Source organism: Carassius auratus, unplaced genomic scaffold (assembly GCF_003368295.1).
Source record: "Carassius auratus strain Wakin unplaced genomic scaffold, ASM336829v1 scaf_tig00021091, whole genome shotgun sequence".
Classification (NCBI taxonomy): domain Eukaryota; kingdom Metazoa; phylum Chordata; class Actinopteri; order Cypriniformes; family Cyprinidae; genus Carassius; species Carassius auratus.
In genome coordinates this window covers 2152-25970 of record NW_020525083.1, presented here as the reverse complement: position 1 = coordinate 25970, position 23819 = coordinate 2152, and the positions used below count along the sequence as shown (strand labels likewise).

The window sequence follows — 23819 nt, the reverse complement described above, 5'->3', positions numbered from 1 at the left end:
ATTTATGCAAGTTTTTCCACATTTTGTCTCCCTCCCCTTTGTGTTGCTCACACTGCCTGCGGTCATATTGCATCTTTCCACATCATTTAGTGCATAATTAGCGCCTGTTTGAATAATGGATTTGAGTTTTGACCTCTAATGGCAAATAAGCTTGATGCCGATTTTCATGCATGGTCATCCCACATAACATGGTTGTTGAAGTTAGCAAAGCTATCTTAATTAGGATTCTAAAAATGTTACATTGCTCATTGCTTTCTTTCAACAGGAAGCACCTGCCTCACTTTATTTAAACCAAATGTAATAATTAATCAGTGGAAATTACAGTGAAATACTGTAACTTTAGACTATTAAATGTTTATCATTTGAATTTAAGTACTATTTTTCAGTTCTCCCATTGAAAAGTAGTACAACATTATAACCTTTATGGTATAATTCACTCTCATTCTCTTTGTTTTCTCTCTTCTCTCCAGGATCCATTATGCCTCTCCATAAATGGTTCTCATCAGTTTCTCCACGGGGTTGTTTGCCTCATTCCTCATCATCGCCTTCCATTATAAAGACATCAGAGTGAGTGTTTTTGTTCAATCTGATTACGTTGAATCGCCTCCTTTTAAACTCTGAATGTCAGAAGATATTACTCTTAAAGGTACAGTTCACCCAAAAATGACAATTCTGTCATCATTTACTCATTAGCCTTGTGTTGTTCGACACTTGTATGACTTTGTTTCTTTTGTGAACACAAACAAGGTATTTCTGCCCATATATGAATGTTAACTTAGTTGAAACATGCATTCAAATATTTAGCTAGTAGAACAATCACATAATTTTCTTTTTTTGAACTGGTCCTTTAAGAATTTCTTGAAGATATTTTCATCCTAATTTTAGTACTGTTTTCAGTTTGGTTTCTAGTTCTTCTAGTTCTGAAAAATAGTCACTTGATTGTGTGACCACAGTTCCAAAACTATAATGTATGTTGCTTTGGCTTAAGCAGGAATGAATAATGGTTAAAGAGAAAATTTACTGAGGCCAGGAAGAGAAATCGGACTAAATTTTGGCAGCATCAAATTCAGAAAACGTTTCACAGCAGGGCATCTATCTACAAGTGTAGTGTAGAGATAAGAAGGGTGAAGTGTGAGGAGCAGATGGGGTTATCTGAACTCCTCGCACAGAGTTAGCATTATGGGGGCCAAAGGGACCTCATGGTCTTTAAAGTTAAAAAGTCAGTTACACTTTCTGACTCATTTGGGGCAATGAAGTAAAACAAAAGCGAAGATAAAAAGGAACAGAAGAATTAGGAACTTGAATGAGAAAGCATATTTATGCACAATTCTTAATTCTTGTCTTTTAAAATCTGCTGTACTCTGGGAAAGCATGACGCTTGGCCAAAAACCCCTGCTACTCTTAAGTACCTCAGCACATGTCTTCATCGTCCCAACTCAACATTACCTGCTTCTACACAATCTCACATCTCTCTCAGACCAGCCCAACCCTTACCCCATTCCTTGCACCCGACGAGCCCTTAACTGTGTCTCCATGAGGGGGACAAAATCTGACTCTCTGCAGCCAGATGAATTAGGTTTGCTTAACTTCTATTGAAGCAAATGAATGTAAAATGTCATATGGACTGATATATTAAGTGTCATACACTGCTCCAGATTAAGGCCAACACTTTTGTAGTCCAGTAGTCTTTTGTTGATTGGGGTGACTCTTCAGTATTGATATTTTCAGTTGTCATTCCTATCATAGCAGGAACTTATGCAACTACATGTTGCTATCAGTATTGTACAGCAGGGTGAAAAGCTTCCTTTTAAGAAAAGTATTTTTTTTAATAAGTATTTATGGTGCAACATAATATGTTTACATTTTGTTTTAGTTTTATACATTATAAGTTTAATAATAATATAAGCTATAGTTTGTTTTTGTCTTATACGTTTTTTTTATGAGCATGGTATAGTGCCATGCACTGCTCTATAGTTTGAGCTACAGAAACACTTTATAAAAGTTAATGTAAAATGAAAAAGTTTAATGTAAAAGTTAATGTTTCTACCAGTGAAAGTGCATTTCTGAGAAGAAAAGTCTGAAACGTGAGATATAAATTCATAACAACAAGACAAATATTAGAAAATTCACAATAACCTTTTAAATTTTTTGTCCTTTATCAAGATTGTAATCAATATTAAGTATATTCATATACTGACAGTTCTAATATTTTTCATTTATTTTATACCTGAGTTTCACAAAGCAAAAGCAAAACCTTTCCAAATACACTCTGGAACCCCTTGGGATGCACATGCAATAACCCTACTACTAATATATTTCTATTTTCATTAGATTATAGTGTGGTTAATTATGTTACACTCAATATGTTACATTATTTGGTGTAGTTTAAGCATTATAAATTTTCCTCGCTAAACCATGCCTTTTTGCCACAGTAAGTCTCTATTGATTTGAAATGCCTAAACATTTGAGTAAATTACCTAGAATTCTGTGTCTTGTCATCGCACCCAATGACCTCATGTATGAGGAGAATTCTGCAGTGCAGAGTGAAAAACTTTTGCAGATTATACAGCGGCTGGATCTGGTACAATAAGTGTAGCAGGAAAATGTAAGCAACAGTTACAATTACAACCGAATTCTGGTCCATGTACTTTTCAAACTGTCTGTTGTAATCCAAGACGACTGCTGATATGTGGTGTCACTCATTTCCAGCTTTTCAAGTCATGTTTAATATTTTTTGTGTCATGTAATTAATGAGCCATTCATTTGTGATTTATGGTTTCGGGTAGTTTCACCGACACACATGTCCTTCACAAGCAAAACAGTTTACAGCTGGGCGTCCTATCAGGGAGGGCAGGGCTGTATTTGTTTTGGCCCCGTTCTTACAGTGAATCAAGAACATCTTGCTCACGCTCTCGTCTCGGCCTTACTTTTGTTAATCTTTGCTTCCTTATGAGATCAATCAAGTGATTCTCTTGTTGATACACATCCTGCCTCTGTTTTTCTTTCCTTTCTTCAAGCTTTTTATCATTGACCACAACCAGGTGGACTGGCGCATTGCCATGACCAGTAACCGGGTGCTTGGCATCTCCCTGGAACTCGTTGTCTGTGCTATCCATCCCGTGGCAATCTACCTGAGGCCAGATATGGGGGACAGACTGGCTGGGGGAGCCAGAGCAAAATTCCTCTACCCCCCTCTGCTTGTCCTCGAGTCACAAAGAAGTCATGCTGGATGTGGAGCTGCTGCTGTCGGCCCTCATGTTCCTGAGACTGTATCTCGTGCACAGAGCCGTCCTGCTACACAGCAAGGTGCTCCTCAGCGCCTCGTACAGGAGCATCGGCTCCCTCAACAACATCAACTTCAGCTTCCGCTTTGTGCTCAAGGTGCTAATGAACAAGTATCCGGCCCGCACGCTGCTGGTCTTCATTATGTTCTTCTGGCTCTCCGCAGCTTGGATGCTGCGACTGTGTGAAAGGTACAGAATGTGCAATCATTTGCAGCGAAACACTGACACAGACAGTATTTATTATGCTTTTTCCATTCACTTGCTTTTTGCTCGACTCATTAGAAACAGCTAATCAAGTGTTATCAAGCTTCTTCTAATGTTTGATGGTCAATTTGAGTTGTGGTCGTACGTTTCTTATGAATAGATTTATTTCAGGAACAAACAAATTGCTCTTCAGCATCAGCTCATTACTGACCGTCAAATTTGGAGCAATATATTCTGTTTTACTTGTCATGGCATGGATGAGTCATTGCCTTTTTGCAACAATTATTTAGACATTTTTAATCAGTTTAAGTCTGGTTTTGTTAGTTTTGCAGAATACATACCCTGCGTATATTTACAGTCACTCTCTGTCTCCACCTATAGGCAGCAACAGGTAGAGACAGGTGGCATGGACACAGCATTGTGGCTGATAGCCATCACCTTCCTCACAGTGGGATATGGAGATGTGTACCCTCACACCAGCTGTGGCAAGTTGGTGTGTCTCTTCACAGGTGTCATGGTAAATAAAAACTTACTTTTAACTATTACTCATATTACTCAACTATTATTCATTTTAACTATTACTCTTATGCTCTCGATCTACTGGTACTAGCAGTTTGAGACAAATGCAATAAATGATGTAATTATTGACAATTACTGAAGATGAAAACTTTTTTTTTTTTTTTTATGAAAGAAGACAAAGACTCCTACTGTTTCACTGAGCTCCATTTCTTTAGTTTAGTAAAGAAATACATTTTGTTTAGCATTATAACAGGATGTTGTATATGCATTGTTAGGTAGCTCTCGACTTTGATTTTAATAGTCGCAAATGTGACAATAATTTAGCCTGAAAACTGTGTGTGCTTTAGTCAGCTATATTGGTGTACAGTATATGTATGTAATATTTCATAACAACAACAAATACAGCGTGAGCCATGATGATGTGAAAACTTACTCTTATGTTCGTTTTATTAAAGAGATTCAAATTTGCTCATGAGCTTGTGCTTTAAATCAGAATCACTATGAGTCATTTTTCAGTTAACTGTAACTATGCCATATACTTTAGATGTACATTTTACTGACCCGTTGATCACAGGATAACCTATAATTAAAGATGCATATTCACAACATAGTTCAGTTAAATAATACCGGTCTAAGAATGCTTGTATGTGGTTTATAAGTCATTTGTCTCTTAAATGACACCTTGCTGCACTGGTTCCACTTCATCACACTTAAAGCTTTGTGACTGATTTATAAGATCCACGTCCATCTGGACACATTTTTTGTACAGTCACAGCTGTTCTTCCACCCTTCCTGACAGCGGCACTCAGTGATGCTGTGCAAGCAGGCCCTCTGAAGAAGGATGAAGATTACGGTTTAAATAGAATCATAGTCTCAGTCTGTGACTTCTTTCAGCTATTCAGTCGCATGATTAATAAACACGGTCATCTGAATAAATAAGTTGCATTTGAACAAGTATCCAGCAAACTAGTTTTTGTTTGTTATAGATTGTATGCTTAAATCATATCTTTAAGGCATGATGAACATATTTAAAAATGCTTTAAATATGGACTCTCAGGCTTTGTGTGTGTCTGGGTGTATCTGAGCATTGAGTTCAGTAAGTGAAGAAGGGAGGGAATGATTTAGCAAAATGATACACAGATTGTTTTGTCTGTAAACCAAGTACTTTGGTTACACCCGTACAAGATCATTTCAGACAGAATGATTGAAAATATTGTCGATATGTATTAATTTCATGGAAGAAGCGTATTAAATATTACTATTCTTTTTAAATATTAACACATATTAGTTCTTAACGTTAGGGTCAAATTATCGTTTTTATTGTAGATTTACAATTTTGTAGTTTAAAAACAAGGTAATTAACAAAGAAAATGAAAGGATGATTAGTAACACTTTACGATAAGGTCACACTAGTTAACACTAGTTACTACATTTACTAACAGTAAATAACAACAATGAGCAATACATTGAGATTTAAAAAGTCTTTTATTTACAATTGAGATTAATCAGTTCTTTATTTTTCATTGCTAGTTCATGACAACTAATGTACTTTATGAACAAACGTTAGCGTGTGCCAGTGCGTGTTGTGAACATGTGCTGTGTTGTGCCGTATATTCGTGAGGGTTAGGTTTCCAGCCCCTCTCTGACTCAGGCAGCTGCATCTGCACCGGACTGTCCACCCTTCTCTTCTCTCCATCCCTCATTTCCGATCAGAGCAGATAAGCCCGCAGGATAGGAGCATGCGGCTCACACGACAGAAGCATGAGGCTAAAGCCAAACCCAGACACCTCCCTGACACAGTGGAAAATAATCCTTCACTCCTCTTTCTCTCCCTCGCTCAGTATTTTTATAAGCTTCCCCCTTTTTTTTTAAGGGAAAACTTTCCACCATTGCCATTTTTAGGTGGTTTATAGCATTTGGCGCCACTAGATCAGGAGGGTGTGCCAACCTGTGCCCAAGACTTGGAAAACCAGAAAAATGTTTCCTAATTCAGTTGGAACAGTATACGGGATGTTGATTAGGGATAGCCCTCTCACCTGCAGCTCATTCAATGGGAGTGTTCAACATGCCTGGTTGTCTCATGTAAATGCCTCCCATCACTTTCTCTACTTAAAGATGAGATTTTATTGACTTTCAAGTGTCGAGATCAGCTTCCATTATCACCTGTTACCCATCAAATTGAAGTATGATGCACTTCTGTGTGTTTGACTTGCACTTCCACCACCAGCACTGCAAAAAAATTATATTCTTCATCAGTATGTTTTCTCTTCTTGCCCAAATAGATACTTATCATTGAGAAATTGAGTATGAATAAATAAATAAAATCACACTGGTTATAAACAGGGTTATTATAGTTAATTACAACTAAAACCATAAAACAGATTTTGTTGCTTTAAATAATAATAATAATAAACTCTATTTTATAAAGCGCCTTTAAAGGCAACTTCTCAAAGCGCTGTACAAAAAGCAAGCAATACATAGCTCAAACAATAAAAGTAACATCAACAATCAAATGCTTATTAAAATAAATAAGTCTTAAGTCTACCTTTAAACATGTCATAGCCCTGTGCTTCCCTAAGATCAGGAGGCAGAGAATTCCAAAGGACAGGAGCATAAGAAGAAAAGGCCCTGTCACCCATAGATCGTAAGCGTGTTTGAGGAACAGCCAACAAGTTTGGATTGTGAAGAACGCAGTCTCCGAATTGGGGTATAGGAAGTTAACAGCTCAGATAGATAATAAGGGGCTAAGCCATGCAATGCTTTATATGTCAGCATCATAATTTTAAAATCTACTCTGAATCGGACTGGGAGCCAGTGTAAGGACTCCAAAACTGGAGTGATGTGATTGCATACCCTGGACCCAGTCAATATCCTGGTGGCCGAGTTTTGTACATATTGTAGTTTGTTAAGTGTGGATTTAGAGACTCCGGCTAGAAGGGCGTTACAGTAATCTATCCTAGAGATGACAAAGGAATTCATCAGCTTTTCAGCTACTGAGAAATTTAGCATAGGACGTAATCTAGCTATATTTCTGAGGTGAAAAAAGGATGATTTAACTGTACTCTGGACAAAAGAATTCAAATGAAAGCCTATCAATAGTCAAAGATAAGGAACCAGCTTTTGAAATTTGACGACGGGAACCAATAAGCATAACTTCAGTTTTACCACTATTCAGACACAAAAAAATTTGTACTCATCCATTCCTTTATCTCAGAAACACAGCCGGACAGAAAATCAACATCAAGATGTTCACCAGACTTTGAGTGTATATAAATCTGTGTATCATCAGCATAAAAGTGATAATGGAGGCCAAGCGATTGCAACAACTGTCCAAGTGGTGCCAGATAAATATTAAAAAGCAAAGGGCCCAAGACTGAGCCCTGAGGAACCCCAGTGAAAACAGACCTAATCGCAGACCTGAAACCGCCCATGGAAACGAACTGAGAGCGGTCAGTAAAATAGGATTTAAACCACTTCAAAGCTGTCCCCTTGTTCAAGGCGGGCGAGTAATAGACTATGATCAACAGTATCAAAATCTGCTCTTAAATCAAGAAGGATGAGAATGGAAATTACACCAGAGTCAGAAGCCATCAACAAATCATTGGTAACTTTGACCAAAGCCGTTTCAGTACTGTGAAATTTACGAAAACCTGACTGAAGAGGATCAAACAGGTTATTAATTGCAAGATGGTTACGTAGATGAAAAGTAACAACTCGCTCAAGTATTTTTGCCATGAACGGAAGTTTGGAGATAGGTCACAAATTATTAAAATCCTCCAGAGTACTATTTTCTTTTTTTGGTACTGGGGTTACAGCAGCAATCTTTAATGCTGCTGGAACCTCTCCCATCTGCAATGAATCATTCATAATACTAAGGACAATAGGGCTCAAAACATCGAAGCAATATTTAAATAAGCTTGAGGGAATAGGATCAAGCAAGCAAGTGGAGATTTCATGCTTGATACCTCCCTTTTGAGACCCTCAGAATCAAGATGTGGAAAATTAGTGAGAGGAAAACCAGTAAACCCAGATGAACAGAGAAGTGAGACAGTGGGAGCAGATGCAACAGAAATTTTTTTGTGAACACTATCATATTTAGAGTTAAAAAATTTAAAAAAAGAATCAGATAGCTGTTGAGAAACAGGCAAGGTGGTGGCAGCATCAACTTTAAGCAGTCTATTTATAGTTTGAAACACAATGTCTGGGGTTTCCTTGATTGTTTTCTATAGTCTGAGAAAAATAAGAAGATCTTTCAGTCTCAATTCATGCTCTGTAGTCACCCAAAGGTCCTTCCAAGCCAAATAATGACCATTCAAGCCAGTAAGACGCCATTTACGCTCCATTTTACGACATGCAGCCTTCCTAGTGTGCAAATTATCATTATACCAAGGAGCAGTGTGGGCTGAAGTAATCTGACGTGACCTTAGAGGAGCATAAGAGTCAAGATTAGTAACAAGTGCATTGTTAAACTGTGAAACTTTCTCCTCCAAAGATGTTGAATGCTGGTCACTTAAAGTGGATACAACAGAATTAGAAAAAACTGTTTGATCAATAGACTTCCACTTCCGGAATGCTGCAGTTCATTTTGTAGGCACACTTGAAAGATGCATCTCCAGATTAAAGAAAACAGCTGAGTGATTCAGACAATCCAATGTCAACAGATGAATAACTGTGATACAAATTAACCATTTGATATCACAAGATCCAGGGTATGGCCTTTATAATGAGTTGGGCCTGTCACCAACTGTGAGAAGTCAAGACAGTCAAGAAGCGATAAAAATTCCTTGGCAACCGCAGTCACTTCGGTCCATATGTATATTAAAGTCCCCCACAATAAGAATTCTATGGAACTTCAAGCTCAAGCTCAACAACTCAGCAAATTCTGATGTAAAAGCTTTGTGTGATGTCTTAGGTGGTTTATAGACTGTTGCAATTGATGGTAGATGTAGGAGCAGAAATACTCAGAACTAGGCATTCAAATGATGAGAACTGGGGAAACAGATACAGGGCTTATCTTGAATTGCAGGTTGTAAATCACAATAATGCCTCCACCTCTGCCAGATAACCTCGGAAGATCTAAGATTCCAAAACCAACAGGAGTGATCTAATTGAACAGAAGTCCATCATTTTCTCTATGTCATGTTTCAGTTAAAAACAGGAAGTCCAACTTTTTGTCCAGAATAAAATTCGATAAGAACAGTGCCTTGTTATTCACAGAGCGGGCATTAAATAATGCAGCATAAGTCGAGCTATGAAATGGAGTCAACAATGACTTAATCTCCACACGGGGTACTAGTATTAAATTACGTTGATCAATACAAGTGTAAAACAGATTGTAAGTCTTACGTCGGCATGTAGAAATACAAATGCTGGGAGAAGATGAAGCTGTAAAGCTTCGCCTCAAACCCCGGTGAATATATCGTTTAGGACGTAGCAAGCCAGCGTCACGGCAAAGATCGTAAGAGTCTTTAGCTAAACGAGATGGGTCAATCATAGAGGCGCTTAAAATAATAAAACATTACTAAAATAAACAAAACGGTGAGAGGAGCAGCTGCCAAGAGCGCCAGCGTACCCGACCCGACCGGAAGCAAAAAGTCGATCGAACTGATGGACTGAATAATTTTTTAGCATATGAATATAATATATAAATAGTTTAGCATATACTTTCAGCCTAGATTCCAAGGCAATATGTCTCATTTTAATTGTATATTTTGATGTACTAAAATAAGTAAAACTAAATCAGAGATAAAAAAATCTATGAAAACAACATGAGTAAAAACAACAACAACAACAAAAAATAAAATGCTAATTTCTAAACACATTGTTAAAAATCTTGTAATAAAATTAAAATGAAACAGAAAATATAGAAATAAGTACTAACCTTTAAAATAATAAAAATTAAAATGGGTGTCTCAGTAATAATAAAATATGCCTGGTTATCAATGACAAATCATTTGCTTTAAGCTTAAACTAAATTAAACCTAATGAAAAAAAAGAACAAACAATGAGATAATTGCCATTATTGTAAAATGTGATAATAGTTTAATGTAAAAATTAAGTTACATTTTATTTTTAAGGTACTTTTCATAACATGTTTTTTCAAAGCAGCCACAGAAAATTGTGATGATAATGTTTATTATATCTTAATATTTTAATGCCTTATATTGTTGCTTTTATCAGATGCTGGGCGATAATATAGTTTACATTTTAAGACAATAGCATCAATCAAGAAGTTGAGATATTTTCTTGTTTATAGCTTTTTACATGACTATGTCATATGCAATGAATTTGTGCATAACTATATACAGTTTTATATAAGATTATATTGTTTTTCTTCCAAATTAATATGGTTTAAGTGTTTGAATATTTGCAGTGGAGAAGGGAAAAAAATAATAATCAAGATTTTTTGTAGCTTAATTTTTTGCATCATGAATTCCTAAAAATTCTGCTTGTGAGGTGGGCTAGTTCAAAAGATGAGTGTGTCTACATATTTCAAGTTATATAACACAGGAATTCACACTGTCTGCCAGCACAATATATGTGACCCTGTCTATGAAATCCAGGCTGAAGTCTCAAAATCTAATTATGAGATAACGAGCATCAAAGATTTTAATCATTAATTTCACCAAGATTTCAATCTTTGACATGGCCTTACTCAGTCAATATTAAAGATATAAAGGTTATATTTTCACAGATTGTTCTACATCTTTATGAAGGGTGATTTTACAGTATGTAGAAAACCATAAATCAAATATATATATATATATATAATCCTGGCTAAACAAGGGGATTTCTGTAATTATGCTTCAACATTTTCCTTGACTGCTGTAAATAATCAACTATGGAAGAACTGTAAGCCTTTGTGTCTTCAGAACTTTTAGTCAATATAGCGAACAAACTAATGCTTACTAACTATTATTTCTCTTCATAACAACTAACTGCCTCTCTCTTTGTCTCCCTTTCTTTATCTCTCAACATTTTTTTCTCTCTAATGCAACAAATGAAGGCGTTCAGGTAAATTAACTGTTTAGTGTAAAATTACATGGAAACATTCTTCATACAGACATCCACTTTATTTTAAATTTTAAACTTTATTTTATTTTTATTATATTTTATTTTATTAATGGGCTGCATTCCTATATCTTTTGTTTTGGAAAAGCTTTCCGAATTTTGAAACTGAGTTGAATAAAATAAATGCCATTATATTTAATTACCCCCCCCCCCCCCCCAAAAAAAAAAATATTTATACACTTGTTACAGAGAATCTTTGTATAATTCTGTGTACTGTCTGAATATCATTAACTCTGAATACTTTATGCCTGAGTACATGTTTGGGATAATAAGACAGATGGTAACCAAGCTCATGTCTATGTGTTTGTTGTCAGGGTGTGGCATGTACTGCTATGTTGGTAGCAGTCATGACTAAGAAACTGGCGCTTAACAAAGGGGAGAAACATGTGCATTTCTTCATGATGGACATTCAGATCTCCAAGCGGGTGAGCAAGACAGACCACCACATAAAACACTCCATAAATGCCATTCTCTTTAAGTTCTTCATTGTCTTTATGTCAACACCTATGGTTATTTCCTTATGACCAATTTGGTAGTGATAAAAAAAGATACATTAATGTTAACCAAGCTTAGCTTAGCCATTTGGGAATACTTAACTTAATCTTTAAAAATATCAGTCCATTTCGGATGAGAAACATAAAAAGCATCGACCCAGAGGATGCAGAGGCATGAATGGAAGCAGCATAATTTTCCACATTGCACGCGTGTTTTGATTTCTGAGGCTTTTTATAATATTATTTTTTCCTTAAATAGGGGATTCCTAATAGCAGCACAGTGTGGGAAAATGCTTAGGATGGCCAGGCAGGGGTGGCCACTGAGATCTTGATAGCGGACAAAAGGCGTCAAAGGGAGGAAACAATCAGGTCCCTGTCAGGAAAACTTGTGTCAGTCCATGAGAAGTTTAACTCAGACAGGAAATAAGTTGCACTGATGTGTGTGTTGTGAGGGAGTGTTAGCATATGCACTGGAAATGAGTGAAGGTGCTGATCTTAGGATCTTGATGCAGAGGTGGGCAGGTGGGCAGGATCCATCAGAGGGAAGGAGGAGAGACCTCAAAATAAAAGCATATAGAAGAATGGTAGATGCTTAGAGTTTCGACAAAGGGTAATTAAATCAGACTGTTTTGAGTGAGCAAGCATTGACAGGTGTTTTTGAAAATGTAGTTACATTTGATTATTTCCCACCACCGAAAATATCAAACTTTTAAAAGTAATATTCCAGGTTTTAAGCTTCCTTGACAGCATTTGTGACATAAAATTACAACAACAACAACAACAAAATAACTTTACCTTGTCTATTGTTATGGAATACCAGACTTGGAGACAAGATGGAATGCTAACTCAACAGGTGTGTTTATTAACAGTTTTGTAGCAATGGATAATGGCAGGTGAGTTCAGGTAAATAGACAGCCTTGGGTCAATTAATGAAGATAATGATGAGAGTTTCCCTTGTTTTACAAGAGATGGAGAGCATACATAAAATTGATGAGATGATGGAGATTGCCAGGAGCTGGGGACAGGTGAGTATAGAAGGTTTGGAGTGAAAAGATTGAGGGAGACACTAGAAGACACGAAGGAGACAAAACAAATCTCTGAATGAGGTAAGTAGAAGATCCCGGGTAAGACGAACATACATTTTGAGTCCTTAATCCACAATGGAGACCAAACAATGAGGCAGTAAGGAGTGTGTGCTTTTATAGCTTTGGCTGAGTGATGAGATCATCTGTGACAGACTGATTAGAATTCTGGTGATTGAGTGCGCTGATGGGTGAGCCTGGTGTGGCCATGACGAACCCCCCTCTCCACGGCCTGCTCCTGAGGGCCTCAATGTCATGGTGGATGACCTCGACTATGTGATGCATGGAACTCAGCTTTAAGATTGGGGTCTAAGATGTCATGCCTGGGGACCCAAGATCTATCCTCTGGAACATTGTTTTCCCAATCAACAAGGTATTCCAGCCAACAACTACAGCACCGGGAGTTCAAGATCTCCTTGACTGCACAAACCATTCCATCCTCTAGTACAAGGGTGGCAGTCCTGACGACTTTTGCTTCAAGCCTAATCAAACAGACCTGGACAAGCTAATCAAGGCCTGAAAGGTTGAAGTCTGCTGGACTGTGGCTCTCCAGGACCGGAGTAGCTATCCTGGCTCTAGTACTATTGGAAGAGGGGGATCAACCACGGGACCAGGCTCTGTGGGAACAGGAGAAACAGGTGAGTGGTAAACTTTTAAGAGTTAAACATGGAAAATGGGGGGAATTCTGTAGTGTGGAGGTAATTTTAACTAATAAGTGACCAGGTTGATTTGGCGAATGACCAGGAAGGAACCTGGGACTCAGCTTCTTGCAGGGGAGTCATACTGGACATTCTGGCCTGGTTGGAAAATGGCTGTCTGGACAGCAGCATGGTGTATCTGATGATGAACAGCCCTCTGCCAAAGTTGGTGAGCTGAGTCCCAGACCCTCACTGTCTCCTGGAACCAGTTGGTCACAGATGTCAGAACAGAATATTCCCAAGACCAGAGGAACAGGGGTGGCTGGTAATCTAGTATGCACTGGAGTGAGGCGAGACCCGTGGCTGGTTGATGGAGGGAGTTTTGTGCGTATTTGCCCATGCGAAGTAACAATTCCAGGAGTTCTGGTAGCTATGGCAGAAGGTATGGAGGAAATGGCCTATCTTGTGGATTTTCTTTTCCTTTTGGCCATTGCTTTGAGGGTGATAACCAGAAGAAAGACTGACTATGTCCTCTAGAATGCTGTAGTTGTGGAAGACATGATTGAACAGCTGTTTCCATTGCTGTTGGTAGGCCCTTGAGAGGAACCAGTTGACAGGCTTTAGAGAATCTGTCTACCACAACCACAATGTAGGTGAACCCCTCTGAGGCAAATCCATCACAAACTCCACTCCTAGATTTAACCAGGGACACTGAGAAATGGGAAGTGGATTGGTAAGAGGAGAGGTGATGGCACTATAGTTATTGGTGAATAGGCAATACAAGTTGGAGAAACCAAGAAATCACTGGGGCTCTTTAATAGTAGTTGGTCCAGCTTCCTCTCATCCATTCTGATACCACTGGAACTGATGTTATATCTGAAGAACTGGATGGAGGAAAGATGGAAGGTATATTTCTTAGATTTGAGATACAGTTTGTGTTCACAGAGCTTCTTGAGGACCTTAGTAATGTACTGGCGATGTTCAGTCTTGTTTCAGGAGTACACTAGAATGTCATCAATACACACCAGGACGAACTGATGGAGGTACTCCCGGAACACCTTGTTCATGTATTCCTGGAATACTGGGTGGGCATTGACTAGTCCATAGGGCATGACCAAGTTCTCATAGTGGACTGTAGGGGTCACAAAGGCAGTGTTCTACTCATCCCCCTCATGTACCCGGATGAGGTCCAACTTGGTGAAGATTCAAGTTCTGCAAAGTTGTTCCAGGGTTGCAAGTATGAGAGGAAGAGGGTAATGGAATTTAATGGTTATCTTGTTGAATGTCTGGTAATCTATGCAAGGCTGCAAGCCTCTGTCCTTCCTGGAAACAAATAAAAAGTTGAAAGCAGCAGGGGAAGTGGAATGACAGAGGAAGCCTTGTTGCAATGCCTCCTCAATATACTCTTCAATGGCCTTCTGTTCAGGGATGAAGAGAGGATATACCTTGCGTCTGGGCACTGGTTCACTGGGCAGGATGTTAATGGCACAGTCCCATAGTCTAAGAGATGGTAGTTGAGAGACTCGTTTCAGCCAGAAAACATTGCTGACATGGACATGAGGGAATATCCACAGATCACTTCTATATGCTCTTGACGGAGGTGAAGTTCCAAGGAAAAACTGAAGTCGGGGAGACTGGTCGAGGCAGATTTGGGAAACACCTGGAGAAACAATCCTCGCCATACTTCAGGACTTCACTGGTGGATTATGAGATGGAAGGTTCATGTGAAATGAGCCGGAGACACCCTAGAATGATCCCAGTGGTAAAATTCTCCAGAACCAATAGGCAGATGTCCTCAGTATGTAGCTGACCAACCTGAAGTTGGAGTAAACCCAACAAGTATCAAACTTTTCCCTGGCCAAAGTGACCACCAGTGAGCGGTGAGCTAAACCATATAGGTGAGTGGATGTATATTAATGGCAGAATAGGAAACAACATTCACCATGGGTCTAGGAGGAGTAGTGGACTCTGGCCACAATATAAACACGTGTGGTCAATCTGCATGGACTCGAGGTAAGGTTATGGAAAACTGGGATACTCTGGCAGGTGAAAAAGAGGCAGTTTTTGGTATTGATTATCCTCCATACAGTCCTTAGCACTGTTGGTGACTCTGATGGACAGTTGAATAAAGTGCTCAAGCCCTGTGGTGCCATCGTAAGCCCCAAGATGCAGCCCCAGAGAGTTCTCCAATCCTTGGCAGAAGGTGGTTAACAGCAAGCATTCATTACATCTGCTAGAAGTGTGCTGGACTGGCCATGGGACTGGCACTGTAGATGGGTGCCAGAGATGTCGCTGGTGAGAAAGCAGGTGCTGATGGTGCAGTGGGAGTGGGAATGGTTTTGCTGAGGACCTTGTGGAGAAAAGCCACCAGCTCCTGGAAGGGATCCACAACTGCCAGGTTCATGCTGTTATAGCCTGGTCTTCTGTTATGGAATACCAGACTCTGAGAGAAGATGGAATGTTAACCCAACAAATGTGTTTATTAACAGTTTTATAGCCAACCTGTTGGCAGGTGAGTCTTTGGTGAAGTAATGAAAATAATGATGTTTTCCTTGTTTAACCAGAGTTGGAGAACACACAAAGAATGAATGAGATTATGGAGATTACCAGGAGTTGGGGACAGGTGAGTATAGCAGGATTCGAGTTAGGAGATAGAGGGAGACACTGGAGAAGACAAGGGAGACAAAAAAAATCTTGTAAGGAGGTACGTATGAGATCATGGGTAAGCAGAGCATACATTTTGAGTCCTTGATCCACAAGGAAGGCAAGAAAATGAGGCTGTGAGGAGTGTGTGCTTTTATGAGTGATGAGTGATGAGATGATCTGTACTGTGACTGATTAGAATGCTGGTGATTAAAATCTGTATATGATCTGTGGGATCTGTATATGATCTGTATATGATCTGTTGTTTTTAAATAAACAATGTATATACAAAGTAAATATAAATACATATATTATTTAAACTATTATTAGTTTTCATTACGATGGTGAACTTCAAACTGAAGTGAATGTGGCCCAATTTTGAAGAAAAAAAAAGAAAAATTAAGCCTTTATAAAAGCACTTATAGTCATAAAGCTGGTACAATTATTTGTCTTTTTAGGGTTAATTTTAGGGTTTATGATGTTGTGTTGTCATGAGCAAGTTGTGAAATGTTAATGTTAATACATATAGTATTAAATAGCAATAATAAAGTGAGTATTTTAATGTTTACAAATTAGACTAATTTACTTTTATTCCGTTTGCCTCACTGAAGACCCGCTTTGGAATATTATTATTTATTTTTTTGGACAAATGGAAATAGTTCATGTGGTAATCAACATTATGCCACTGATGGTGTTGATTGAGTTTAACTTGAACTGAGCCTAGAATATTCCTTTCATTCATGAAGGTCTAAACCTAATTGGCAAAAGCCATATCCTGTCACAAGCTGTATTGCTGAGTGTGTGTGTGTGTGTGTGTGTTTGTGTGTGTGTGTGTGTGTGTGTGCATGCCACAGGTCCTACTCAACAGGTCCTACAATGTTTTACCTTGATGATACATTAAAGGAAGACATCTGGACACAGTTGGACACTGTGGTTATTAATAACCACAAATACACAAAATTGCCAGGGAGCTTGTGACATGACTATGAGCAGGTCTTTAATGGGAACCCAGACAATAATAAAATCAAAGAGAGCAGAGAAATGTGTGATTAAAAGAAAAAAAAAACCTCGACTGTCTGTAACCCACATATAACTTTATGATGGCTATTCTCATCCTCAAATCACCCTCAAAATAACCATTACTTGTCCTTCCGTTCCCGTCGTTCCATTTTTGTTTTCAAGGCCGCACCCTAATAAACTGCACCAGTTTCCTTACATCCTGTCCAGATTTTCTAGTAATACTCTGTTATGTAGTAATTTGTCATTTACACATCACAAATAATAATATTATAGTTACTGAGTGTAATTAAACAGACAACAACTTGTACAGTAGTTTCAGACAATATTTGATCAGCTGTCTTCTGAACAATGCAAACATGCAACTATTTACTTAAGGAATGGCCTGCAGACTGTCAATAGACTATCATTGTCGAGCTATGATGGATGGATTACTTATTACTGTAATCAAATTCTCTGTGACACAGATCCGGCACGCAGCAGCCAATGTACTAAGAGAATGTTGGCTGCTGCATCGCACCACCCATACAAAGGACAACAGTGGAGAGCATCGTCATCACCAGAGATGCTTGCTGGAGGCCATCCGTGTGTGAGTGATCCATTACAGTCTGCATTCAACCATTACACTTCATACAAGATTCACTAAAAGAGAAAGGAAGAGGGTCTGTGGACAGCTGAAAAAATTATATTATGCAGTTGAAAATATAAATATATATTTAAACAAATAGATAATGAAACATAATTTAAAACAAATGATTATTCTATTTAAATTATTAATAGCCTTGGAGGATTTTTCTGAAGAACAGAGCTCAGTTTAATCAATGAACTCATGAACAACCATCAAAAAATAAAAATAAAAACAGTCGTTGATCACCCAGGTAATAACATGCAGTCTGAAGATCCAATGGTGCCCAAACTCTGCTGCTCAGCTGGCTGCCCTCTTTAGCTGCAGTTCCTTTATGACCAATGAATAGGAAGCTGTGTGTCCGAATTTACACCACAGCGTTTATTAACATCGTTAATGACTACAGGAATCTGGCTCTTAGAATGTTCCATGTGTGCATGTATAAGATCTCTGAGTAATTGTGGATGGCTGTAAGGGTGGAGGGATTCTGACTTCCTGTTTTACGGTTAGCAGAACCACCAAAAATACTCTGGAAAGAAACTGAGTACTGCAGCGACAGCTAAAACAGAATCCCAGCAAGCAGACCGCAACACAATTAAGAGGTCATTCTGGTTTGGTTTGTCTGGTTTTTGTTCCCATGTCACACGGACACTGGTCATTTCTGCATGATACAGCAGTTGCTGATGGTTCCCCTGCAAAAGCTGATTTCTGTTTTGCTTTTTTGGAAAACAGCATATTCAAGGACATCAGCCAGTAGGCCTCATGAAAATCATGAATTTAACCCTGAAATGACCCCAAAAACCTACATGAATGCAAAAAGGTTTCAATAATATTCATTTGTTCACTTACTATGTACATATATAATACAACATTTGGTAGCACTTTATTGTACAGTCCTGTTCCTCATGTACATACTATGTACTTATTATAGTAATTACAATAACTATGTAATAACTAGTCACCCTGAACCTAACCCTACCCCATGTAGTAACCTTGTATTACCAGAACTTTATCAGATAAATACACTGTAAGTACACTATGTACTACATGTAAGTACTTGACTGTAAAATATGATAAATGTTTGTACATATGTATGTAAAAAAAGGACTATCAAGTTATGAAATCAGTTTCTTTGAAAAAGCTAGAAAATGATAAGTAAAAAAATGAAAAATATCCTTAATCAGACCACTTTTCTGAGAAATCCAGCTGGTGTCAGTGAATTAAATTAGACATGTTTCCTTGGCATTGCCACAGAGTCGACAACATCCACAGCATCTGATAATACTGAATTTCAGCATTGCTCTGTTGACCAATGTCAAAATGTGTAATAAACCTGTTGCATTCTTTTGTTTTATGACAGGCAACTAACTGAAATCAAAAAAGTTTAAGTTGGAGTACTAAAATGACTTAAACTGAAATTAAAATAAAAAGCGAATTAAAATTTAATTTGCTGACAAGCTGACTTCTGTTAAAGCATTTTACCAGAATAGAACTCATTTTTTCTTGTCTCTACTAGATTTCGTCACTTGCGATTGAAGCAGAGGAAGTTAAGGGATTTTGCCAGTGAGATGGTGGATCTCTCGAAGGTAAGTCATACATCAGACTCGTGTCTAGGTCAGTTTGCCAGGATAAAAGAGTGATTTGCCTAACCCAGATATATAAATGTTCTGTGAAACCATAAAAATCTCTGTAAAAACTAACTTAAGTCTGACAGTGTCCTGTGTGATACTGAAGGCGGTGCACATAAGAAGAAAAACAAGACCTTGATCTTTCAGAAACTATATGTCCTAAATATTTTGAGTGAGAAATCTGACCAAATGTTGAGTATCTTATTATACTGATGTGATTAATATGGGGGGCAAATCATCGTTCACTCATGAAATATAGCTGGAAATGGCCTTGTCTTCAAACAGATGCAGATGATCATGTGTGATCTGAGTGCAAACTGGAACAGCTCTTACCTTGAGCTTGAGCAGCGAATCATCTCCATGGAGCAGAAGCTGGACGAGCTGGGACGCTCCTTCCAAAACACCTCTGAGCTGCTCACACAGACTCTCCATCACCGCAGACTGGACCACAGGTAATGCCGTCAACAGTGTTTATGTGCTTGACCTAAACGTGTTGGTTTTTTGCATAAAGTCTGGCTTTCTCTACACAGGTGACCTGGGACATCTCTTTTGAAGGCTATGTACTCTTCATCTTCTGAGTTGTCTTCAATTAAACCTCTTAAACGGATGGAGGAACTTTATGATGAACAAAGGAATTAAGAGCAGCAACGACCACAGCAGACAGTTTTATTTTGAACAGACGTTCTGTCATGTGTATTTACGAACCTTTCCTTAATGCTACGAACGTGAATTGGGAAAAGGTTACTTTTGGTTACTTTGAACTTTTGACTCCTGAATTAAAATTTCAGTTCATGATAGATACCAAGACGATGAGGTTCTGGTGTTACACAGAAGAACACATTTTGATTTCTTCTAACACAATCGCACAGGCCTCAGTTGGATTTATATCAGTGTGAAAGTCACAGAAGGAATATGAAACTTAAAAAAAAAAAAAAACTATTGTTCCTGTTTTTTTGCCTGATACTGGGGAAGTTAGTCATTATCAAACCGAAGAAAACGTCTGAGGTTCAGATGCTCATCTCAGAATTGGGAAGTATGAATCCTGCTGAGCAACATGATAATAACTTTATGACTCTAATTTAATACAATGTTTCCCAGTTACATTTAAATGTGTGTACAACCTGATCACTACACACTGATGAAGGTTTCTATAAATTGCTGGCAACTTTTTCAAAGGTAAGTCAGATAAATTGTAGTTAGGTGTCAAGGGTAAGCCAGACTTCCTCACTGACTATTGCCCTTGTACATTGATATTTTCAGAATGACCCTAAATCAGGCTGAACCACCTGCACCCCAATAAAGAAATCTGTGAATGACTTGAATTTCCATCAGCCCCTTAACCTGACAGGCCATCTGTTAGCTCTAATTACATTATGAATAGGTTTTGCGTATTATGGTCTTCAGAACAGTGGTGTAACGGAAAAAAAAATCTTTATTGCTCAAGCCTTGAGTCTTGCTGTATTTAAGTTCATTAAGACAGAGGCTTTCATTCCTCTCTGGTATCTCCTCCTTGTGGACAAAAGTACGTTGCATGTTTGGCCTTCGCTCTGGTTAAGCCTGTGCTTCTTGTTTATTGTTTTGGATGAGGAGAATTAATACCTAGATTTGTATGCAGTATAATGATTATAGAAGGGCAATGAGAATGAGAATAAGAAAAGAGGTCGGGTCCGTTGTGTGTAGTTCTTTTATTAACAAGAACTTCATCTTAGTTTTACTGCTGTTTTTGAGTATTTGAAACTGCTGGTATGAAAGCATATGAATGGCACCCGACTCATTATTTGACCAATCATTAACTGTTGCTGCTTATTCAGGAACTAAAAAAAAACCCATAATGACACAAACCAGAAAAATTTTAGCGCTTTACAATCAAGATTCATTTTTGCATGATGTATTGTGAAATATACATAAAAATGCCAGGAGAAAATGACACAAAGTGAAAAAACAACAACAAAAAAAAACGTTTACAGCATTATTTTTGCACATTTTGATAAAGCCATCTCATGTTAGCACAACTTTGTGTTTTCCCAACTATATCATGATGAGAAAGCTATAAAGGAAAAAAAAACTTCTCTCGAGTATTTATGTACATTTTTTTTTTATTATTACACATGGGTTAGAGTGAATCATTGCCTTATGACACAAAACCCTTCTGAAAATGAAAAAGAAAAATTTTGTTTTTCTTTGGTCATTAATAAATGGGAGCTTGCTTAAAATACTCCAAGTAGGCATTCTTTTAGTAGTCGCATCCATCTTATGACAGAGAACAACAATCTCCATTTCTATAAATTATAAAGATAAATTATACCAATGCTCACGAAACATTTCTCTGAAACAAAACTTATCTATGGGGTTAAAATGTTACTATCTGTGCTATAACGGATTTGGACTAAGTCTTCAGCTTGCAAATAAAAAATAATAAAAAAAGAAGAAGAAATCTGATCACATAACCGCTGACTACATAATACATACACTTTACAAAGATCAGTTAGGGCAGTTGATTGGCCCAGATGTTTAAAAAGGTGAGTTTACAATCTTATGTGTGATTTATTTACACAAAATAATTCAAACAGAGACAGATTGTGAGTTTTTTCGAGTGCGGTTTGAAAGATTTGAGTTTTTAAGCATGTGCCACAACAGTGCAGACGGCCTTGTAAACATCTGTCCACAGCTACAGTCAAAAGCCGTCATGCATTTCTTCTTCACACACCGCCTGCCATTTCTATGCTTCCGTTTATGCCAGGTCAGTTTATGCGCCCCTTCAAATGTATTTCCACATCGTGCACAAACAAATCGGACTGACTCCGCATGCTGAACCTGGTGTCTCAGCAAATGCAGCTGCCTTTGGAACGACCTTCCGCACTGACATCTGTACAACCTTGACCCGCGGTGTAAGTAGCGATGACGCACCCTCAGCGATGGTTGTCTCGAGATCACACCGCAGTGACGACAGGAGAAGATGGTCTTTGAGCGCCAACTCTGCTTGAGTCGCTTCTGCAGAGCCAAATCCCTGCTTCGGTTCACAAACATGCCCAATATTTGTAACGGAGCCTTAACCTGGGCAGGAGGGATCTGTGGCTGGTTGTTCCCAATAAGAGTCCTGACCAGGGTAGGACAAGTGACCGAGGTCTGTGGAATGTTTACAGGTAGGGGTCTAATATTAACCGGAGGCGTTTGTCTCAGAACAGGCCTGTTGGCTGATACTAGCCTGGGTGTAAAGACGTTCACAGTAGGTGAGAAGGATACAACTACTTGAGCTGGAAGAGGTGGATTGGAAGGGGTAGGGATACGAATTGTCATCCTGGCCGGATTTGGGATTAAGGGGCGCACAACCGAAGATAAAAGGACAGGAACTTTCGGGCGAGGGACACAAGTTCTCAGAGGGAAATGGGGCCTGACAAGAGTTTGCGGCACTGCCACAACTTGTGGAACCATGTCAGTCACCTTAGCAGGAATCACAGGAGTTGCCTGAAGCAATTGGTGCAGAGTTAAAGCTTTGGCTGATCCCAAGGTGGTCACCGCAGGTGTAGGATGAGGGGTTGTGGAAACTTTGTTCCCTGTCTGAGTTATTTTGATAATTTGAATGGGGTTTTTATTGGTGTACAAAGCAGGGGCAAAAGGTCTTACTTGACTGCTGCTGCCGGATAAAGGCACGGCAGGTAACTGGGTTACCGGGGTGGCCGGCAAGTTTATGGTGCCTGTTGGTCTTCTCAAACAGACATGATTTTTGAAAGTGTCCTGTCTTGAGAAAACTTTGTGGCAGTATGCACAGACATACCCAGCTGAGGGGTGTTTTTCGGTCATGTGCTTTAGCAGCAACTCTTCATGCTCACACACCATTTTGCACAGGCAACAAGCAAACTTCAGTTTGTTCCTGCAATCGTCCATGTGCTTCCCCAAATTAGCGAATTTGCCATAGCAGCAAAAGGGAGAATCAGACTGAAACCCAAATTTCTCTGCAATGTCGACTGACTCTAGATTCTTATTTGCAGGTCTTTTCCTGTCTGGGGTCTGTTTCTTCCGTCTCTTTTTCTTTCGGTGACTGTCGCAGGAGCTGCTTCTTGAGTCACTGGTCGTCAGGATCGGAGCTTAAATCCAAATCTGGGATGTACGCCGTGTCACCAGGGGGTAGTGAGTCAGGATTTACCTCGTCATCACTGACATCACTTTCGTCATCCTCCGTCAGTCCAATTTCCTCTTCTGCAGCCACCTCACAAGCTGCCGTTTCTCCGAGCCCATCCTCAATGTCATTTTCTTCCTTCAGTCTAAAGCTTAGATGCTCTTGTTCTGATTGACTCAAAAGGCATGAGGAAAAGCTGAAGATGTCGTTTTGTTTAATAGTAACAGGCAATCTTTCGGTTTCTGTTTTGATATGTGAGGCTTGATTTGTGGAGCTGTCGATGCGTTTCTGCGTGGCCTTGCAAGCATCATTTTGTAGCAACTTGCTTTGATACACAATATGAATTGATCCCATAAGTTTGTTTTTCTCATATCAGTGTATTCATGGCGTCTTTGATGCTGATTTCATCGTCTCTTCCATTTTAACCACAGGTTTTACCTCCATTGTGTCTTTCGGGTGCTTTTGCATATGTCATTCAGATGCCACATGCACCTAAA

The 23819-nt window shown here is 38.7% G+C and overlaps 1 pseudogene; it reads left to right on the top strand.

Annotated features, from left to right (window-relative positions):
* Positions 1 to 470: 470 nt before the first annotated feature.
* On the top strand, positions 471 to 20520 carry LOC113076738 (small conductance calcium-activated potassium channel protein 3-like; annotated as a pseudogene).
* Positions 20521 to 23819: the final 3299 nt, after the last annotated feature.